This window comes from Notamacropus eugenii, chromosome 3, assembly GCF_028372415.1.
Source record: "Notamacropus eugenii isolate mMacEug1 chromosome 3, mMacEug1.pri_v2, whole genome shotgun sequence".
NCBI classification, from domain to species: Eukaryota; Metazoa; Chordata; class Mammalia; order Diprotodontia; family Macropodidae; genus Notamacropus; species Notamacropus eugenii.
The window spans coordinates 378,452,690-378,472,685 of NC_092874.1; the positions used below are offsets into that span (position 1 = coordinate 378,452,690).

At 41.1% G+C, this 19,996-nt stretch overlaps 1 protein-coding gene across 2 annotated transcripts in view; it reads left to right on the forward strand.

Moving 5' to 3' along the window:
* The first annotated feature begins 13,535 nt into the window (after positions 1–13,535).
* TNFRSF13B (TNF receptor superfamily member 13B) overlaps positions 13,536–19,996 on the forward strand; it is a 35,561-nt gene continuing 29,100 nt past the window's right edge. For both annotated transcript variants that reach the window (XM_072597604.1, XM_072597605.1), the window contains exon 1: positions 13,536–13,624. The gene's annotated coding sequence lies outside the window, so the exon portion shown is untranslated. The remainder of the gene's footprint in view (positions 13,625–19,996) is intronic.

The following is a 19,996-nucleotide window of genomic DNA, read 5'->3' on the forward strand; positions in this document are numbered from 1 at the left end:
ATTCACAACCTGACTCTGTTATCCTGCTTTGTATCATCTGTGAATTGGATAAATATGCTATCTCTGCTTAACCTGAGCTACTCATAAAAACATTAAATAGCACAGGTACAAGAATAGATTTCGAAAGAATGTCTTCCTTCCCACTTTGACCTCACAGAATCATAGATATAGAGCTAGAAGTTTCAACTGGTCTAGCCCCTTTATTTTGCAAACCACTAATGACTAGTCATAGGTTCTGTAGGTATCTTTTCTGACTCTTTGTGACCCCTATGGACCATAATTCACCAAGCCCTTCTATCCTCCACTATCTCTCAAAGTCTGTTTAGGCTCGTGCTTATTGTTCCTTATCTAGCTTAGCCTCCATTGTCTCCATTTCCTTTGGCCTTTAATCTTTTTCAGCATCAGGGTCTTTTCCAATGAATCTCATCTTCTCATTTGGCAGCCAAAGTAGTTCTCCTTCAGCTTCAGTATTTGACCTTTCAATGAATAGCCTGAATATTTTTCTTTAAGTATCGATTGATTTGATCTCCTTGCTGTTCAAGGGTCTCTCAAAAGTCTTCTCCAGCCTCACAATTTGTTTTATTTTATTATTTATTTACTTAAAAATGAATCAATTTTTAGTTTTCAACATCCACTTTCATAAGATTTTGAGTTCTAAATTTCCTCTCCTTCCTTCCCCTCTCCCCAAGACAGTATGCAATCTAATATAGACTCTACATACACATTCATATTGAAAATATTTTCACATTAGTCCCTAAAGAAGTAATCCTCCAATGGGAGGAACCATGAGAAAGAAGCAATAAACAGAAAAAGAGCAAATAATATGATTTCATCTTTATTCAGACTCCATTGTTCCTTCTTTGGATGTGGAGAGCATTTTCCATCATGACTCTTTTGGAGTTGTCTTAGATCCTTGCATTGCTGAGAAGAGCTAAGTCTATCAAAGTTCATCATCACACAGCGTTGCTGTTATTGTGTACAATGTTCTCCTGGTTCTGCTCACTTCACTCAGCATCAGTTCATACAAGTCTTTCCAAGTTTTTCTGAAGTCTGCCTTTTCTATGGAATTTCTTATGGAAAAATAGTATTCCATTACATTCATATACTACAACTTATTCTGCCCTTCCCCAATTGATGGGCTCAATTTCCATTTCTTGGCCACCACATAAAGGGCTGCTATAAATATTTTTGTACATGTGGGTCCCATTTTTATGATCTCTTTGGGATACAGACCTAGAAGTGGTATTGCTGGGTCAAAGGGTATGCACAGTTTTAGAGGCCTTTAGGCACAGTTCCAAATTGCTCTCCAGAATGGTTGGATCAGTTCACAACTCCACTAACCATGCAATAGTGTTCCAATTTTCTCATATCTTTTCCAACTTTTATCATTTTCCTGTTTTGTCATGTTAGCCAATCTGATAGGTGTAATGTGGTACCTGAGAGTTGTTTTGATTTGCATTTCTCTAATCAATAGTGACTTACAGCATTTTTTTATATGACTATAGATAACCTTAATTTCTTCCTCAGAAAACTGCCTGTTCATATCCTTTGACCATTTATCAATTGGAGAATGACTTGCATTCTTATAAATCTGACTCCATTCTCTTTATATTTTAGAAATGAAGCCTTTATCAGAGACACTGGTGGTAGAAATTATTTCCCAGCATTCTATTTCCCTTCTAATCTTGGTTGCATTGACTTTGTTTGTGCAAAACCTTTTCAATTTAATATAATCAAAATTATTCATTTTCCAGCACCACAATTTGAAAGTGTTGATTCTGTGGTGCTCACCTCTCCATATGGCCCAGTTCTCACAGCCATATATTGCTACTGGAAATAGCCAGCATTTATATAGCACTTTAAGGGTTGCAAAATACTTTACAAATGTTATCTCGTTTTATCCTCACAACAACCCTGGGAGGTAGGCACTTTTATTTTGTTGTTGTTCAGTCATGTCCAACTTGGCAAAGAATGATTTGCCATTTCCTTCTCCAGCTCATTTTACAGATGAGGAAACTAAGGCAAACAGGGTGAAGTGACTTGCCCAGGATCAAAAGGGTAATAAGTGTCTGAGGTCAGATTTGAACTCAAGAAGATCATTCTTCCTCTCTCCAGAACTAGCTCTCCATTGACTGCACCACCTAGCTGCCCTAGAGGTTACTATTATAGCCATTTTATAGGTAAAGAAATGGAGGCTGAGAGATGTTAAGTGACTTGCCCAGTCTCACGCAATTGGTAAATGTCTGAGTTTGGACTTGAACTCAGGACTTCCTGACTCCCAAGTCCAGTGTCCTATGTACTACCTGTACAATGGACTATCACTTTGCTCACATTCTCTGTCTTTTCCCCATGAAAGGCAGGAGAGACTTTATCATTAGTTAATGGTCTTTGTTCCTACTCAGTTTTCATCTCCTTCTCTTCTTCATCTTTCTTCTCTTCTTCCTCTTTCCCTTTTCCTTCTTCCTCCTCCTTTTTTTACCCTTAGACTTTGAATCACTGAGCTATGCAAATGTTTGCTGAGTCAGACTGCTTTCCAGTAAGTACCCCAGCTCCTTCATCTCACAGGGGACCTAATCCATGAATTCACCTTCCCTAGAGTCGTCCCCAGCATCAGGTGAATTTCAGTCATCACCTCCTTGGTCAGTCACCAAGGGAAACCCAAGGCAGATGTTAGAGTATCCCGAAATATACTGTTTAAAGTCAGATGACCAAGGAAGCTGCTTCAGGGATGGTGAGACAGAAGAGGTTAAAACTCTCAAGGGGAAAGGGGAACCCTGCCAAGTCTCTCCTCTTAATGCAAATCTTTGGTGTTCCTGCGCCAGTGAATTTCATGTTTTCCCCTTGTGAAATCCACATGACAATTAGCATATTACCATATCTCAAGTCTAAGAGAAGAAAGGTGTTAAAGTGGGGGTTACAAGTAACTTTTAATGTAGTTTTTTTTTTAAAGTAAAAAAAGACTTTTTTAAAGTCTTCTTTCCTTTCTCTCCTGATAGATCTAAAAACCATGTAATTTGGTAGTCAAATTCACTTAATTAATTCAATAATTAATTGAATTAAGCACCAGGAGGCAGCATGGTACAGTGGAAAAAAAGAACTTTAGAGACAGGAATCTGGGTTCAAATTACAACTCTGCCTCTTAGTACCTGTGTGACCTTAGCTAAGTCACTTCACATGTCTAGCTTCAGTTTCTTCATCTCTAAGATGAGAGGGTTGGATTAGATGACCTTTGAGATTTCTTCCAGTTTCAGATCTAATAGTTTCATTATGTGCAATGCACATAATGAAAGTAACCCCCAAAGGAATTCAAGTCAATCGATCAGTCTTCATTGTTGTTCAGTTGCTTTTTAGCTGCATCTGACTCTTTGTGTCCCCATTTGGGGTTTTCTTGGCAAAGATACTGAGGTGATTTGCCATTTCCTTCTCCAACTCATTTTACAGATGAGGAAACTGAGGCAAACAGGGTGAAGTGACTTGCCCAGGATCACACAACTAATAAATGTCTGAGGTTAGATTTGAACTCAAGAAGAAACCTGACTCTAGGATTGGCACTCTGTGTACTATGGCGCCATCTAGCTGCCCAGCACACTTACTATGTGACAAGGCATTGTGCTAAAGTGCTGGAGATACAAAGAAAGGCAAAGAGATGATGCCTGTCCTCAAGGAGCTCCCACTCCAATCTGGGAGACAACAAGTAAATAACTGGGTACATAACTAGATATGTAGAATAGGTGGAAAGTGATCTGAGAGGGGAAGGCAGGAAGGATGGGGAAGGCCTCCTGCACAAAGTAGGATTTGAGCTGAGTCTTGAAGGAAGCCAAGAGACAGAGACCAGGTGGGGACAGAACATGCCAAAGAAGGGGACATGGAGAGGGAGGATCATGTTCAACATGTGAAGAACCTCAAGAAGGCTGGAGTAGCTGAATCATCCAGTGTGTGGGAGGGAGGGAAAGAGTCCAGTCTGAGAAGACTGGAAAGGGAGGAAGGGGCCAGGTTGTGAAGGCTTTTTAATTGATCCTGGAGGGATGTGGGGTGGGAATAAGTGGATCACATGGTCAGAACTGCACTTCCAAAGATCACTTTGGCAGCTGAATGGAGGATAAGATGGAATAGGGAGAGACTTGATGTTATTGAAATAATCTTTGCTTGATAAAGGCTTGAACAGTGGCTGGGCAGCTAGGTGGCAAAACAGAGAGCAAGCCTGGCTGGGAGTCAGGAAGACTCATCTTCCTGAGTTCAAATCTGGCCTCAGACACTTACTAGTTGTGTGAACCCTGGGCAAGTCACTTCATCCTGTTGGCTTCAGTTTTCCTTATCTGCCAAATGAGCTGGAGAAGGAAATGGAAACCCACTCCAATGTCTTTGCCAAGAAAACCCCAAATGGGGTCAAGAAGAGTCAGACATGACTGAAAAACTACTAACCAACAACAACAGAGTAGTGGCTATGTGGATTGAAGAGAAGGAGATGCTTATGAGACATACTACAAAGGCAGAAACCAAAGGTCTGGCAAGAGATTGGATAGGTGGGGCAAGTAGGAGCAAGGTACTAAAGATGATCAACCACAATTCCTGAGGGCTCATGATCATATGTTGCCTACCTCTTGATAGACGGGTGATACCAGGTGTGTAGTTTAAGACGTGACTTTCTTTAGCTATGACAATGAGAAATTTTGATTAGCTTTGATTACATACATTCTCATAAAAGGGAGGTTGTTTTTCTTGCTTTCTTAATGGACAGGGGTAGAAAAGGAAGGGAGATAAGGCTAGTTTTCCCCTAAAATATTATATTCAGTTTTGCTGGGTAGGTGGTTCTTGGTTTTAATCTTAGCTCCTTTGACCTTTGGAATATCATATTCCAAGCCCTCTGATCCCTTAATGTAGAAGCTGCTAGATCTTGTGTTCTCCTGATTGTGTTTCCACAATACTTGAATTTTTTCCTTCTGGCTGCTTGCAATATTTTCTCCTTGACCTGGGAGCTCTGGAATTTGGCTACAATATTCCTAGGAGTTTTCCTTTGGGGATCTCTTTCAGGAGATGATTGGATTCTTTCAATATCTATTTTACCCTCTGGTTCTAGAATATCAAGGCAATTTCCCTTGATAATTTTTTGAAAGATGATGTCTAGGCTCTTTTTTTTTGATCATGGCTTTCAGGTAGCCCAATAATTTTTAAATTGTCTCTCCTGGTTTTGTATTCCAAGTCAGTTGTTTTTCCAGTGAGATACTTCACATTGTATGGTATTTTTTCATTCCTTTGGTTTTGTTTTATAACTTCTATCACACGGGCTAGGAGCAGGTTGGACTGCTCTCTGCTCCTAGCCTGTGTGATAGATGCTTCGCATCTACCTGACCAACAGTCTTGGGCTAGAGATTTGCTTCACTCCCTCATTCTGTGGGTTCTGCAGCTCCAGCATTTATTTAGAGTCATTTTTCACAGGTATTTGGCTGGGCTTGGGCAGAGAGCTCCAGCAAGTCTCTGCTTCTACTCCTCCATCTTGGTTCTGCTCACCCCCAGGCTAATTTTGTTGTAAAAACGTTTTCAATTTAAAAAATTAAGTAAAAAAATTCCTGACCAGGTCATTCTGAATATACAAGTAAAAATACCGTGAGGATAACAACCTTCCAGAGTTTGTTGTGAGGATCAAATGAGACATTGAGATACGGTGCCTATCTCAGTATCTGGCACATAGTAGATGCTTGATAAAGAATGCTGGTTTTCTTCAGCCATTCCCCTCATGGCTGTCAAAGGTAGCGCCCTCCCCATTTAGCTTATCAACTTTCGAACCTTCCTCTCTCTCCCAAGCATTCCAAAAGATCATCCAGCACTGGAAAACTATTCTTCAAAAGATAACAGGTACCTCTTGTCAGGATGACAGTCTGCTTCCACTTCAGGGTGGGTTCCTGAAGTCTCAATCGTTTCTATGGTTTCTGGGACATCCCTCTTCATTGAATTCCTCTAAGTTGGAACAATTAGAACTGGCAAGCATCTGAACAAACTCTTCCACACTGACTTCATGGACAAAGTCTAGGAAGTTGTTGAGAGTCAGTTGCATGTCTCTGGACTCCGGATGAATGCGAACAGTGGGCAAAAGGTTTGGATCACCCCTACTTCCTGAGAATTTCTGAGAGGGAAATGTGGCCATGACAGTTCAACTGGAGTTCCAGGCATTCTCCAGGGAGGTTGGGTAGACAAGCCTTAGGTTTGTCTTATGTCTGACCCTGACTCCTGAAGCCTGATGCTCAGAGCATCTCCTGACCTCCAATTGGTATGAATTCCTGACCACAGGCTACCTTCAGGAGTCATCTTGCCCCCATCTACTAGGAGTTGCTGTACCCTTCAGGGCCTTCCCCTGGGATGTCAGGAGTCCTAGGTGTGGTTTGATTCTGTCAGGCCATAAGCCATCCATCTGAGTCACAGTTTAGATGATTGTCAAAGATTAGTCTACTGCACAACCTCATCAGAATGTTTACTTTGCAAGGAACTGATGACAAATTTGTAGTCCTGGGTGACCAGAAGAATGGTGGGGCCTTTGTCAGTAATCAAGAAATTGGATGAGGGTTTGGAGAAAACAATAACGAAACTGGAAGTCAGGTTGAGGGTTTAGAAGAGGGTGAGAAGAGAGAAAATGAAGGCAGCTTTCTTCTTCCTTAGTCAGGAAGAAGAGAGATATCAGATGATAGCTAGTGGGGATGGTTGGGTCAAAAGAGGAAGATTCATAAGAAGCGGGCAGCATTTGTTTGTATGTAGCTTGGAAGTAGCCAATAGGTAGGGAGAAAGTGAAAATGAGAGTGGAGATGGTTGGGTAGTCTTCTGGAGAAGAGAAAGGAAAAATGGAATCAGAGGTACATGTAGAGGGTCTGGTTTTGGCCAGGAGAAGGACCATCTCTTCATCAGACTGAAGGAAAGGAGGAGATAGTAAGGGAAGACATCTGAGTGATTTGAGATGAGGAGCAGGAAGGAAGAGGGGGATGCTCTTGATAAGCAGTTACAATTTAAGTGAGGTAGGGTGTGCAAAGTTGCCAGCCTCATTTTCTCCTCTGGAGCCATCTAGGTCCAGTGGCCAGGTATGGATTATGGGGCTCTGATGGGTGAGCTCTCAGTTTGTCTTGCTCAGAGTTAGGCTGTCTAGCTACTTCCTGGCCATCCCAAACCATGCCACCACACAGGGGCCTCACTCTTATGCCCATTAGAATGTGAATTCCTTGAAAGCTAAAACTATGGATGATTGTTTGCATGTATTTTCATTAAGTGCTTAACACAGTGCCTGACTGTGTTTAATAAATGCTTTAAAATTCATTATTTAAAATGAATTGTTAACAACTTAACAATCTGTGGCCAACTTAACAAGTTACCCTGCCTGGGACTCATCTTTCTCAACTATACAATAGGGGAATTAGGCTAGATGACCTCTACCATCCCTATCAGCTCTAAATCTGTGACTGTCTGATTGTTCCAGGATGACCTGAAGGCCTAAGAGAAATAAAAATTAGTTTCACCCAATGAATAAAGGTAAGCCCCACTCCTTTAGAAACAAAAGCAAAAAAGGCCAGTTTGGCCAGATAAAGTGGATTATTATCAAGCACTTCTGAGAAAGGAACACAAATTGGTAGAATTAAAAGCCAAGCAAGTTTGATGGGCCTGGGTGAGTGGGTGAGGATGGAATCTGTAAATCGTAGGAAACCATAAACAGCAATAATGAAAACAAGGGATTTTGCTGGACTTTCAAGTGGCCTGACCAGCTTCATTTGAATACTCTTGTTTTCAGCTTACTCATTTCCCTGAGAGTTACATCAAAGGTATAGTAATATCAATGAGTTGGGTTGGCCCGTAGGGAGAAGAGAGCTAAAGTGGGGGAACTCTGGGGAAATCTGAAAGCAAGCTAACTTGGACCATCAAAAGATCAGCTCTCCTCACCTAAAATGGAATTCTCTACAGAAGAGAAATATCCTATTGACTCAGAACTTTTTAGACCACATCTTGTAAAGTAAAGAAACGTGGCAGTCTGGGAAGACTCGAGATATGAAAGAACATTTTGCTCTAGATCCCAAAATTATTTGGTCACCTTGACCTTGGCAGCTTATAATTAGAACAGTGTTTCCTCAAGGGAGTGCACTCAGAAGAGGAAGGTTTCAGAATGACTGAGCTGAAGGAAACCTTCAGCACCTGCAGAGAAAGAAAGAGAGAAAGAGAGAGAGAGAGAGAGAGAGACAGAGACAGAGACAGAGAGAGACAGAGACAGAGACAGATAGACAGAGACAGAGAGAGACAGAGAGAGAGACAGATAGACAGAGACAGAGAGAAATAGAGACAGAGAGAGAGAGAGAGACAGGGAGAGAGACAGGGAGGGAGAGAGAGAGAGAGAGAGAGGTGTTGTGAGGGCACGGTATGTTCCATCGGTCATTTGATTTAAGTAATATGCTTAGAGCACATCCATTCGTTTCATCCCTTGGTTCAGTTTCTTTCTTTTAAATTTGTATTAATATAACTTGCTTTGACATTACTTTCATGTCCAAAGATGACCTACCCCTTTCTCTAGAGAGCCATCCCCTGTAACAAAGGATAAAAAAGAAGGACAAATAATCTGGCAAAACTAATCAACACATCATAGCACAGCTAGGTTCTGAGGATTACAAGTAAATAATGTAAGGTATCGGGAAGTGGTCTTATTATACAAATTCACACTACGTATTTCCATTGGGCTGGTGGCCAAGAACCAATTACCCTATTTTTACAAAATTAAAACTCTGAATAATGTGAATTCACATACCTGGAAATAGGGACCCAGCTGTAGATCGTTAGATTACAAGCTCCTCATGGAAGGGGTTGTCTTTTGCTTTTCTTGGTACTTAACACAAGGCCAGGCACTAGTAGGTACTTAATAAGTATTAATTGACTGTCTTATTGGCATTTATTATGTTATTAAAAGATAAAATAGCTTGATAATATATAGTACTATACATATATTTCAGCATTCTGACTTTCTAAACATTTTCTGTCATCTGTGGCTTGTGCAGTACACTAGTTGTATGGCTGTTCTCCCCTTCCACCTTGGAGTCAGAGGACCTGAGTTCAAATTCCATCTCAGACTACCTCTGTGACTTCAGGCAAGCAACGCAATCACTCCAGGCCTCAGTTTCCTCCTCTGTAAAGTGAGACGGATTAGATGACCTTTGAGGTTCCTCTGTGTTCTAAATCTACGATCCTATGATCAACTGAAAAGTGCAACACTCCTAGTCCCCTACTTCTGCAAAGAAGAGATGAAAGAACGTTTTCTCATCTCATTCCTGGAGCCAAGCTTGGGTCATTATAATTAAACAGAGTTTAAATTTTAGTTTTTAGTTCTTTCAATTTAATTTCAGTTCCACAGATATTATGAGCATCTACCATATCCAAAGCACAGCACCAGGCTCTGAAGAAAGGCACAGATCCTGACCTCAAGGGGGATAGAGACACACTGTGATGGAATAGAAGACATTTTAAGCACAAAGGAGAAATTCAGATAACCTGCTACGAGAGATTTGAGGAGGAAGAGAGAATTTGCAATTGGAGAGAAAGAGATGGGGCAGAATGCTGGAAGGGAGGGAAAGACTTCAAGAAGTGGAGACCGGTGGGGAAAGGGTGGTGGGAGCCCATTTCAGGCAAGGATAGAATCGAGATGGTTTGGTTGGAACATAATGATTCTCTAGCTAGAAAACTCTCTTAGAAAATTGGATAGAGGATCTCACAGCCTCCATACACCTCTTAGTTGTTTCAGCCTAGTCTGACCATTTTGCATGAAGGTAAAATGAGTAAATCAAGGCGCTGAAGAAGCTAATTTTAATCCTGGCTTTGCCATTGTGATCTGAGACAAGTCATTTCCTCTCTCACTCTCAGTTTCCTTCTCATAAAAAGAAGGGATCACACTAATAATAGCTAACATTTATGTAGCCTTTGAAGGCTTGCAACAGCCTTGACAAATTGGATCCACCCAAAACTCTGTATAGCAGGCACTATTATGATCCTCATTATACAGATAAGGAAACTGAGACTGAGAGGTTAAGGGGCTTGATCAGGAATCTGGGGCAGAATGCAAATTCACCTCTTCCTGCTTCCAAGTCCTATGCTCTGTCTACTAAATCATTAGATGCCTGGAAGATCTTTAAGGTATCTCCAAATTCTCAGTCAATCATTCAATCAAAAATTTATTAAATATATTAAATACCCGTTACATAAATACCCAGACTAGCACTGTGCTAGTCACCCATGATAAAAAGACAAAAGTGATTAAGTCTCTTGTCCTCAAAGTGTTTATTAATGAAGACAATACTTACATACATAAGAATATATAAAATATGAAAAATAAATACAATCTAAAATTTTTGGGGGGTGGGGAAGGCACTGACAGCTGGGGGATCATGTGTCTTCATGGAGGGGTTGCAAGGAAGCAAAGGATTCCAATTGGGGTGGAAAGGCATCTTCTGGTAGTCTTTTCCCACCTCAACCCAACTACTTACCTCTTGCTGTCTCCATTTTCCGTAGCATTCCCCCTTCCCACACGATGAAGAAGACCCTTCCCTAAACTCTGGTCCATGTCTTTTGAGCATTGAGAGATTAAGTGACTGCCCAGGGTCACACAGATGATATTTGTCAGAGATGAGACATTATAATAAGTGCTTAAAAATGTTTTTCATTCATTCATTCAGTAAGCATTTATATAGTGCCTATTATGTGTTAGGCTCTGGCAAAACAAAATAATACAAATGCTAGTCACTACCCTCAAGGAGTTGATATTCTCCTAAAGGGATATAACATTTACCCAGATAGGTAAAGAAAAGATAATTTGAGGAGGGATACTTTTTTTTTGGCTCAACACAATATTAATCACTTTTTAAAAACAGAAGATTTCTCCCTTTTCCCCATTCTCTCTTCTCTTCCCCTACAAAAAAAAAGAAAGAAAGAAAAATGAAGAAGCAAGAATTAAAAACCCAGTATTTGGAGGATAAAGCAGCCTCAGTATTTTCTATACAGCCATGGCCTTGGGCTCTGGGAATTTGTGTGAATTGGGGGTATCTATGAACTGGCACCTCTGAACTAGACTCTGCATTGCCAGTCTCCAGGTCTGGAGGCTTTTTTGCAGTTCTAGCAGAGTTCAACCTTGATTCTACCTCCATCTTCATAAAAACTTGGGAGGCATGACTAGGGTGAAGGGGGAGAAACATTTATATAGTCCTTTCTGTGTGCCAGATACTATGCAAAGTGCTTTCCCCCCATAAATATTATCTCATTAGATCTAGGTGCCATGATTATTTGCGTTTTACAACTGAGGAAACTGAGGTGAAGTCATGATGTACTTGGAATTACTTAGCTAGTAAGAGTCACAGCTCTTGAGCACTAAGACCTGTGCTTTTTCCAATAGTTCTGATTTCTGTCCTTGTTAATTATTTAGTAAGTATTCATTTAGTTCCAGGCACTATATTAAGTGTTGAGCATACAAATAGAGGCAAAAACCCCCCCAAAAAACAAACCCAAAAAACAAACAAACCACCAAACCCAGAGAAGCTCACTTTCTAATGGGGAAGACAACATGTAAGCAACTACGCACAAAATGGAAGTACAGTTATCCCTTTTACATGGAAGGGAGGGGGAACTGGGAGTTAGAAGCATGCCTCCTCTCCTACCCCTCCAGCCCACGACGACGATCGGAAAAATCCGTGTAAAAAATGTTGGCCCTCCCTTGGTGCCAGGGAAGAAATCAGAATTATTATGGTAGTAAAAGATAAAATATATTGATATTATTCAATACCATACATATATTTTATGCATTTCTGACTTTCTAAACATTTCCCGTATCATCTGCTAGTTTTTGTGTGTCATCCGCAGCTTCTACAAAACTCCCCCCAAATTCCCACTTTAATTTCTTTTGCCCATTCACCATGTATCGAAACCACAATGGGGAAAGTCACCAGTGGAAGGGATAACTGTAGTTGGAAGATACTCGCAGAGGGAAGACACTAACATTTGGGGTAGGAAGGCCATAGGACCAAGGAAAGCTTCCTGCAGAAGGTGGGATTCAATCTGTGTCTTTTTTCTTCTTCTAGATTTTAACTTTATTCCTGTAGAAGAAGAGAGGGAGGGGAAAACAAAATGAAGAAGGCTCAGAAGAAGGCTAAAATTATGTATTCTTTTAAATTCTATATTTGTAAGTCTTATTATTATAAATTACATATTAGAAAGTGAAAGAACTGCTTTATTTTTTCAGCAACAAGTAATTATTTAATTTTAGATTTTTTAAATTAAATTTTAAAATTTATTTTTAGTTTTCAACATTTATTTCCATAAGACTTTGAGTTCCACATTTTCTCTCCATCTCTCCCTTCCTCCCGCCCCAAGATGACATGCAATTTAATAAATATAGACTCTACATTTACATTCATATAAAACCTATTTTCACATTAGTCATTTGATCTGTGTCTTAAAGGAAACTAGGGATGCTGGAAGGTGGAGGTGAGAGGACCAAGCATTCCAGGCATGGGGGACAGCCAGTGCAAAGGCATGTGAATAAATGGGAGATGGAGCATTATGAGTGAGACTCAGCAAATTGACCAGTGCCAGTGGGAGGGGAGGAAGGTGTCAAAAGACTATAAAGGCAGAAAGGAGACAGGTGGTGCAGGGCTTTAAATGGCAAACAGTGGATTTTATATTTGATCCTGGAAGTAATAGGGAATCACAGGAGGTTAGATGGATGAGGAGGTCAGATTTGTATCTGAGGAAGATCATTTTGATAGCTAAATGGAAGATGGATTAGAGCAGGGAAAGACTGGAGTCAGGAAGTATAAGGGCAAAGGTCCTGCACCAGGGGTGGCTGTGTGAATGTAGAGAAGGGGAGAAACAGGAGGGATGTTGTGAAGATAGAAACGACAAGTAGAAGACATGAGAGGAGGAAAGGCTGCTTGTATGGTGATGGGGAACAGTTTGTAAATGGTAAAGCAAAGTAAGAAATAGTCTGACTTCCCTATGATGACCATGAGTGAAAGTGGACCAGTACTGAAAAGGGTAGCCAGCAGGACAAAGTCACCAGAAGGGAGCCAGGTCCTGTTCCGACTCTTTGTGACACCATTTTGGGGTTTTCTTGGCAAAGATACTGGAGTGGTTTTCTCATTTCCTTGTCTAGCTCATTTGACAGATGAGGATACTGAGGCAAACTGGGTTAAGTGACTTGCCCATGGTCACACAGCTAGGAAGTGTAGGAGACAGGATCTGAACTCAGGAAGAAGATAAGTCTTTCTGACTCCTGGTACAGTGCTCCATCCACTGCACCACCTAGCTCCTGAAATAATGTGCTAGTATAGTACACTTCCCATAAATATATGTTGGACTTCGATCAGATTTGCTGGACAGGGCTAAGTTCCCAGCTCCAGTGTGCCCTAGAGTTTACGTGTGCATACATATGTATGCATGGGCAGGCCTGGGGCTGATTTACATATTAAAAGTTTGGGGGAAAAACCCAGGAAGCATACAGCATAGACACTAATCAAATCTAATGCTAATAATAAACCTACTGAGTAATGGGTAAGGCCTGGGACTGTAGTTCCTTGTGAGGGAGCAGAAGTAGAGCAAGGTGAGAGTCTTTTGCAGAAGAAGAGATGTGAGTATTTTACTAGACTCTTTGTGGGAAATCGGGGAATGGGGAAGTGGCTACATGGGAGTGAGAATGGGAGCGGGCAGTGAGGGAAGCAGAGTTGATTTGATGAAAATGAGATAGTCTGGGGAGCTGGGAGAGGCTCAGAGAGTATTTTAGGTATGGAAGACAGCCCAGAGGTTCAGTGGGGAAGAGTGAAGTTCCCACAGAGCTCAGCTGCCGTACATGGCTCAAGGCAGACGCCAGCCTAGAGGATTCTAATTATAACTTAGCACCCATAAAGAAGGCTATAGGATCAGAGATCGAGAGCTGGAAGAAGGGCCATCTGATCTAATTCTCTCATTTTACAGATGAAGAAATTGAGACTGACAGAGGTGAAAGAGCTAGCCCAAGGTCACATGGGGTAGTGAGGCTGAGATGAGACCCAAGGTCTCGAAATCCAAGTTTTTGCATTATACTGGACTAGAGAATGATTGGGAAAATTGCTTTCCAAAGCTAGACATGCTCTGTAAACACAAAGGATTATAGTCTATTAGTGTAGCCTGGGGAGCTCAGGGTAACCAAATTCATTCCTTCCCCTCCTGTCTCATGAAAGAAGGAGAGGGGAATGAGGCCTTTCTTAGTTTCAGCCTTGAAGGCTAAGTCTCAGCACTGCCATCGAGGGAGCCCCATCTTCCTTCTTTCTGAATCTTTGGAAAAGATAGGAACCCAAGGAGTCATAAACCATTAGAGCAGGAAAGAAGAAGAAAGAGAAATTCCAGGGAAATGGGAAATGTCAATCTTTTCTTTAATCTGCAGAAAGTTTAGGCAGTATTACTCATCGGCATGGTGCCTGCATGTCAAAAGTCAGACATAGATTTGAATCGATGGCATCTTGTCTTGCCATCTGTCTGTTTTACAGATGAGACACCTGAGGCCATGAAGGGTTAAGGAACTCCTCCGAGTAGGTAGCAAGCATCAATGGTGGAATTGGAACCCAAATTCTCAGAATGTTTTGACAGCACCACATCGACTCCCCTGGCTCACTTGGGTTAGAATTCTAGAAAACAATAGAGCTGGAAGGAGCCTTTGAGGTCATCTAGTTAGACAGCCTTCATTTCACAAAGGAGGAAACTGGGGCCCAGCGAAAGGAAGGGACATGCTTTACATCCTACAGCAAATTCACATCAGAGTCTCGGTTAAGTCCATGGGTCTCACCATACTCAGCCCGAAGCTCATTTCAGTCTAGGCTGTGTCTCTCAGTTTATACCTATGAGGCCAGGGAATGTTTCCTTTTTTCCTTTTAGAATTCCTATAGCTCACAACTTGAAAGACTAACAGGTACACAGAATGTACTCAAGTATTATCACTGAGGGAGGTGAATGGTTGTGAAGATATATGATGGCACAGCATAAAATGATCCTGTCCCGACTTGGACTTGAATCATACGTCAGCTCTGAATAACTTGTAGTGGCTTCATAATATACATACACAGAACTATATATATATATATATATATATATATATTCATATACACATTTTTATTTAGATAGACATACATACATAAACATATACAGATATATATGGGGAGGTAGATAAGCTAGATAATTGAGACTCTAGGCTGGACTCAAGTGTTCCCAACCTTGTAGTTTTCTGCCTCTGCTTTTAGGTGTTGGTTATTTTTAGCACAACAGAGCTTTGCCATTTTTTTTTCATGCAGCCAGACTTATCAGTCTTGCACCAAGGGCACATTCAGCTGGTGAGACTGCCACAGAGGATGGTGCATCTCAGGTACAGTTATAGCACAAGAGGAGATAGCTTATCTCCCAGAAATTATGGCCCATGCCCCAGGAGCATAGCCAACAGTCCTCAGAGCCTAGGAGAAGTTGGTAGAGGGGTATGGTAATGGTACAAGATGGATGCTAAGACCTTGAGGCCTAGGTTGGTGGTCCCAAGAACCACTAGTGGGAGTGAGTACCCACTCCACAAGATGTCGGCTCCCTGGAAAAAGGCCTTGGTTGCCCTGCTCTGGTTACAACCCTGTATTTGGCAAATGTGTGTGTGTGTGTGTGTGTGTGTGTCTGTGTGTGTGTGTGTGTGTGTGTAGATAGATGACAGACAGACAGATAGATAGATAGATAGACAGACAGATAAATAGATAGATAGATAGACAATGTTTTTAATGAATGGTCCAGATACTGAATGCTTTAAGTTCAGAGAGGTGGGAATTTTTTAAAATTAATTAATTTATTTTTAGTTGACAACATTCAGTTCCACAGGCTTTTGAGTTTTACATTTTCTCCCCCTTCCTCCCCTTCACCTTCCCCAACATGATGTGCAATCTGATATAGGCTCTACATATACATTCATATTAAACATATTTTCACATTAGTCATGTTGCAAAGAAGAATTATAACCAAAGGAATGAAGAGGTGGAGATGTCTATAGGCTGAATATGAAGGTAGGATTTGGTTAGGTGCTAACCTCCAGTCAACCACACACCTGAATTGGGTTTAAACCCACAAACTGCTTAAATACAAATTTCCATATAAAAAAGATCTGGGCTTACAGTGGGCTGTATCTGTATGCCCAATATGAGTCAGTGGTACAAGATGGTGGCCAAAGGTGTCATTTCCTTCTTAGGGGGTCTGAACAGAAACATGGTGTCTAGAGAGAAGGAGATGATAGGTGTTCCGTACCTTTGACCAAGCCACATCTGGAGTATTGTAACCAGTGTTTGTGGGAGGCAGTATGGCACAGTGGATAAGACACTAGACTGGGAGCAAGGAGGCCTAGATTTGAACCCTGCCTAAGACATAATAGTTGTGTTATATGGAGGGAAGTTGGTTGATAATTCAGTGCCTTTATTTCCTTATCTACAAAACGAGAATAATAAATGCCTACACAATTTACCTCCCTAAGTTGTAAGGAAAAGCATTTTGCAGTTTTGCAGCACAAGATAAATAAATTTGTTATTATGGGCGATTCATTTTAGGAAGAGTATTGACAATCAGACAACAAGCATTTATGAAGTATTTGCTATATCGTAGGTTTGAGGGGATACAGATATAAAGAATGAAACGATCCATACACTCAAGGAACTTCCATTCTAATGGGGATAAGCTAAAGGGGCCCATAGAAGAGGAGCAGAGTCCATGTGATTAGGGAGCAGGGTCAAGATCGCTGCCTTTGGAGACAGAGTATTTGGGATCAAATCCCACCTCTGACACCACCAGTACGACATTGGACAAATCACTGAAGTTCTCTGGGCCTCGGTCTTCTTCATCTGTAAAATGGGGGGAAAAGGGCGGTCTAGACTATGTGGCTTGTAAGGTTCCATCCAACTCTAGATCAATAATCTCATTGAAAGAAACAAGGCAATTTAGCCTAGAAAAGAGAAGACATGAGTTTATGTGAATGCTGTCCTCCAGTATTTGATGTGCTTAGCCCCAGGAGGAAGACCAACGACCAATGGGTTGGAAATGGAAGAGGGACTGATTTCTAGAGAGAACATTTCCCAGAAATTAGAGCCTCCCAGAGTGGAGTGGACTGATTGAGGAGGCAGTGAGTTCTCTGTCATTGAAGGTCTCCAAATGGAGACTGGATGACCCCTTGTAGGGGAGGCTGTCAAGGGGATTTCTGCTTCAGGGATTTTGGATTAGAAGACTCCAAGGTCCTTTCTGATGTTGTGGTTCTAGAATAAGCCAGAAAGCCACAGGCCATTATTTTAAACTTTGAATAATAACAATATAAATCTGTATAAATCTGTATATAACATGGATAAGATTTATGCTAGCACTTTCCTCATAAGAATGTTAGGAGGCAGGCGAACAAATAGGACTATCCCCATTTGGCAGAAGGACAGACAGGCTTGCCCACTTGGCAGATGGGCAGGCAGGCTTGCCCACTTGGCAGATGGGCAGACAGGCTTGTCCACAGTCACAGAGTTAGTAAGCATCAGAGGCAGAATTTGAGTCTAGATCTTCTAGACTAGAGTCCAACACTATTTACTATCCCACAATGCCCAATTATCAAGTATTTTCCAGGTCAGAAAAAAATTTTAATTTCCATGTATTTATTTTAAAAATGAAAAAAAGGGAAGATTAAGCAACAATGAATAGAAAACTTTACCTCATAGGAATACATTTCTAAAGCTGGAAGGGATTTCAGAAGCCTTTGATTCAACCTTCTTATTTTGCAGATGAGTTGCACAAGGTCATACACTGGGATCTGAACCCAGGTCCACAGACTCTAGGATCCATTATTGTTCAATTGTGTCACTCATGATCAACTCCTCATGACCCCACTTGGAGTTTTCTTGGCAAAGATACTGGAAGGGTTTGCTATTTCCTTCTCAAGCTCATTTTACAGATGAGGAAACTGAGGCAAAGAGTTAAATGATTTTCTCAGACGCACACATCTAGTAAATGTCTGAGGCTGGCCTTGAACTCACACAGATGAGTCTTCCTGACTCTAAACCCAATACTCTATCCACTGCACCAGGGTCCATACATTTTCCATTATTTCATCCTGCTTCTGCAGTCTTCCTGTCATGCCTAATTAAGGAAAGGAAGTAACTTTGGGTTCTTGTTGGCTCTATCAGTGGAATTTTATTTGGTACCTTTTATTTTTTATATTTTAATTTATTTATACACATAAATATTATATATTTACGTAGAAATATAGGTTATATATTTTATATTATATTTATAGCCATTTCCTAAGAAAATGCAGCAAAGATCCTGAGAATGTTGCATAGCTCCCCTCCCAATCACACCATGGTAAACTCAGGTAATCCATGGATGAGAGTCTCATAGAATGGGCTGGCATGGACAGGCTGGGGTCTTCATCACTATAGGGAATTCCTATATAAATAAGCTCAGAGATCTGTTAGAGTGTTTGAGTAATTTCCCAGCATGCCACCCTCCCCACCACCCCATGAATTGTCACTTGAAGCAAAGATAAACTGTCAAACAAAACCAACCAATCCAGTGACCTCATCTCTCAGTCTACAACATTCTGAACTCAGACCCCTCCTCCCAATCCCCCAAGCTCCTGCCCTTGCAGATGATGGAGCCCCTCTTTGCACAACTCTAAAAATGTACTCAACCTGAGGGTCTTCTCCTCCCAGATTGATTTTTTTTTCCTCACTAGGTAAAAGAGGCCATTCTCTACTTCATTTCTTACCTGGCCTTAATTATTGACTTGGGTGTGACTTGGAAAAGACCTTAACTTAAAAAGGTCAAGGTCCCCCACTGAATCTAGGGCCATCTCCAGTCATCCTGGTCTATACCTGGCCACTGGGCCTAGATGGCTCTGGAGGAGAAAGTGAGGCTGATGACTTTGCACAGCCCTGCCTCACTTAAATCCAACTCCTGATGTCATGGTCCTCTTCTAGAACAAAGGACAAATAACTCAACCAACTTCAAAATGTATTTGAAAGTATCTGAGGGCAAGGACTGAATTTGATCTCTTCATCTCCTCCAGGGCCAGCATTTTGTAAATCAAAGGATCACAGATCTAAAATTAGAAGGGACCTCAGAGATGACCTCATCTGACCCTCTCCTTTTACAGATGAAGAAATTGAGGTCTTGAGAGGTTATGTGACTTGTTTCTTATAGGATCAGAGATTTAGAGATGGAAGGGACCTCAGAAGCCATCTAATTGAACTTTTTGAAGGAAATATTGACTCAGGAAGTTTAAGTGTCTGGTCTCAGACACTTACTAGCTGTGTGACCCTGACTAAGTCACTCAACCTCTACTTCAGTTTACTCAGTTGTAAAATGGGGATTGCAATAGCACCTCCCCCATAGGGTTGTTTTGAGGACCAAATATGATAACTGAATACAGGCCCAATCGCTGATCATTCTGATCTATGTCTTGTCACTGGACTCCAGTGACCCTGGAGGAGATAATGAGGCTAACAACTTCACAGCCCTGCCTCATTTAAATCTAATTCACTCACAAGTCAAGACATCACTCTCCTGATGTCACTGCTCCTCTTCGAGAAAGAAGAATGAATAACAATCTTTTGATATTATTGATTATATGTTATATATAATTATATATGTTATATCATATATATAATATTGATATCAATATTACAATATTGATATCAACAATATTCCTGCCATATTCATACCACAACCATGCTAGTTCAGGTCTGTATCACTTCCTGCTTGGACTGTTGCAATAGTCCTTTGGTTCCTTGACTCCGGTTTCTTCCCTCTCCAATATATCTTCCACATGACCGCCATGTTGGTTTTCCTAAAACACAAGACCATCCAATGGTTCCTATTGCCTCTAGCATAAAACACAGATTCCTCAGTGTGGCATTTGAAGCACTGCACAGTCTGGCTCCCACGTATCCTTTGAAATCGAGGCTGATTTCATCTGGCT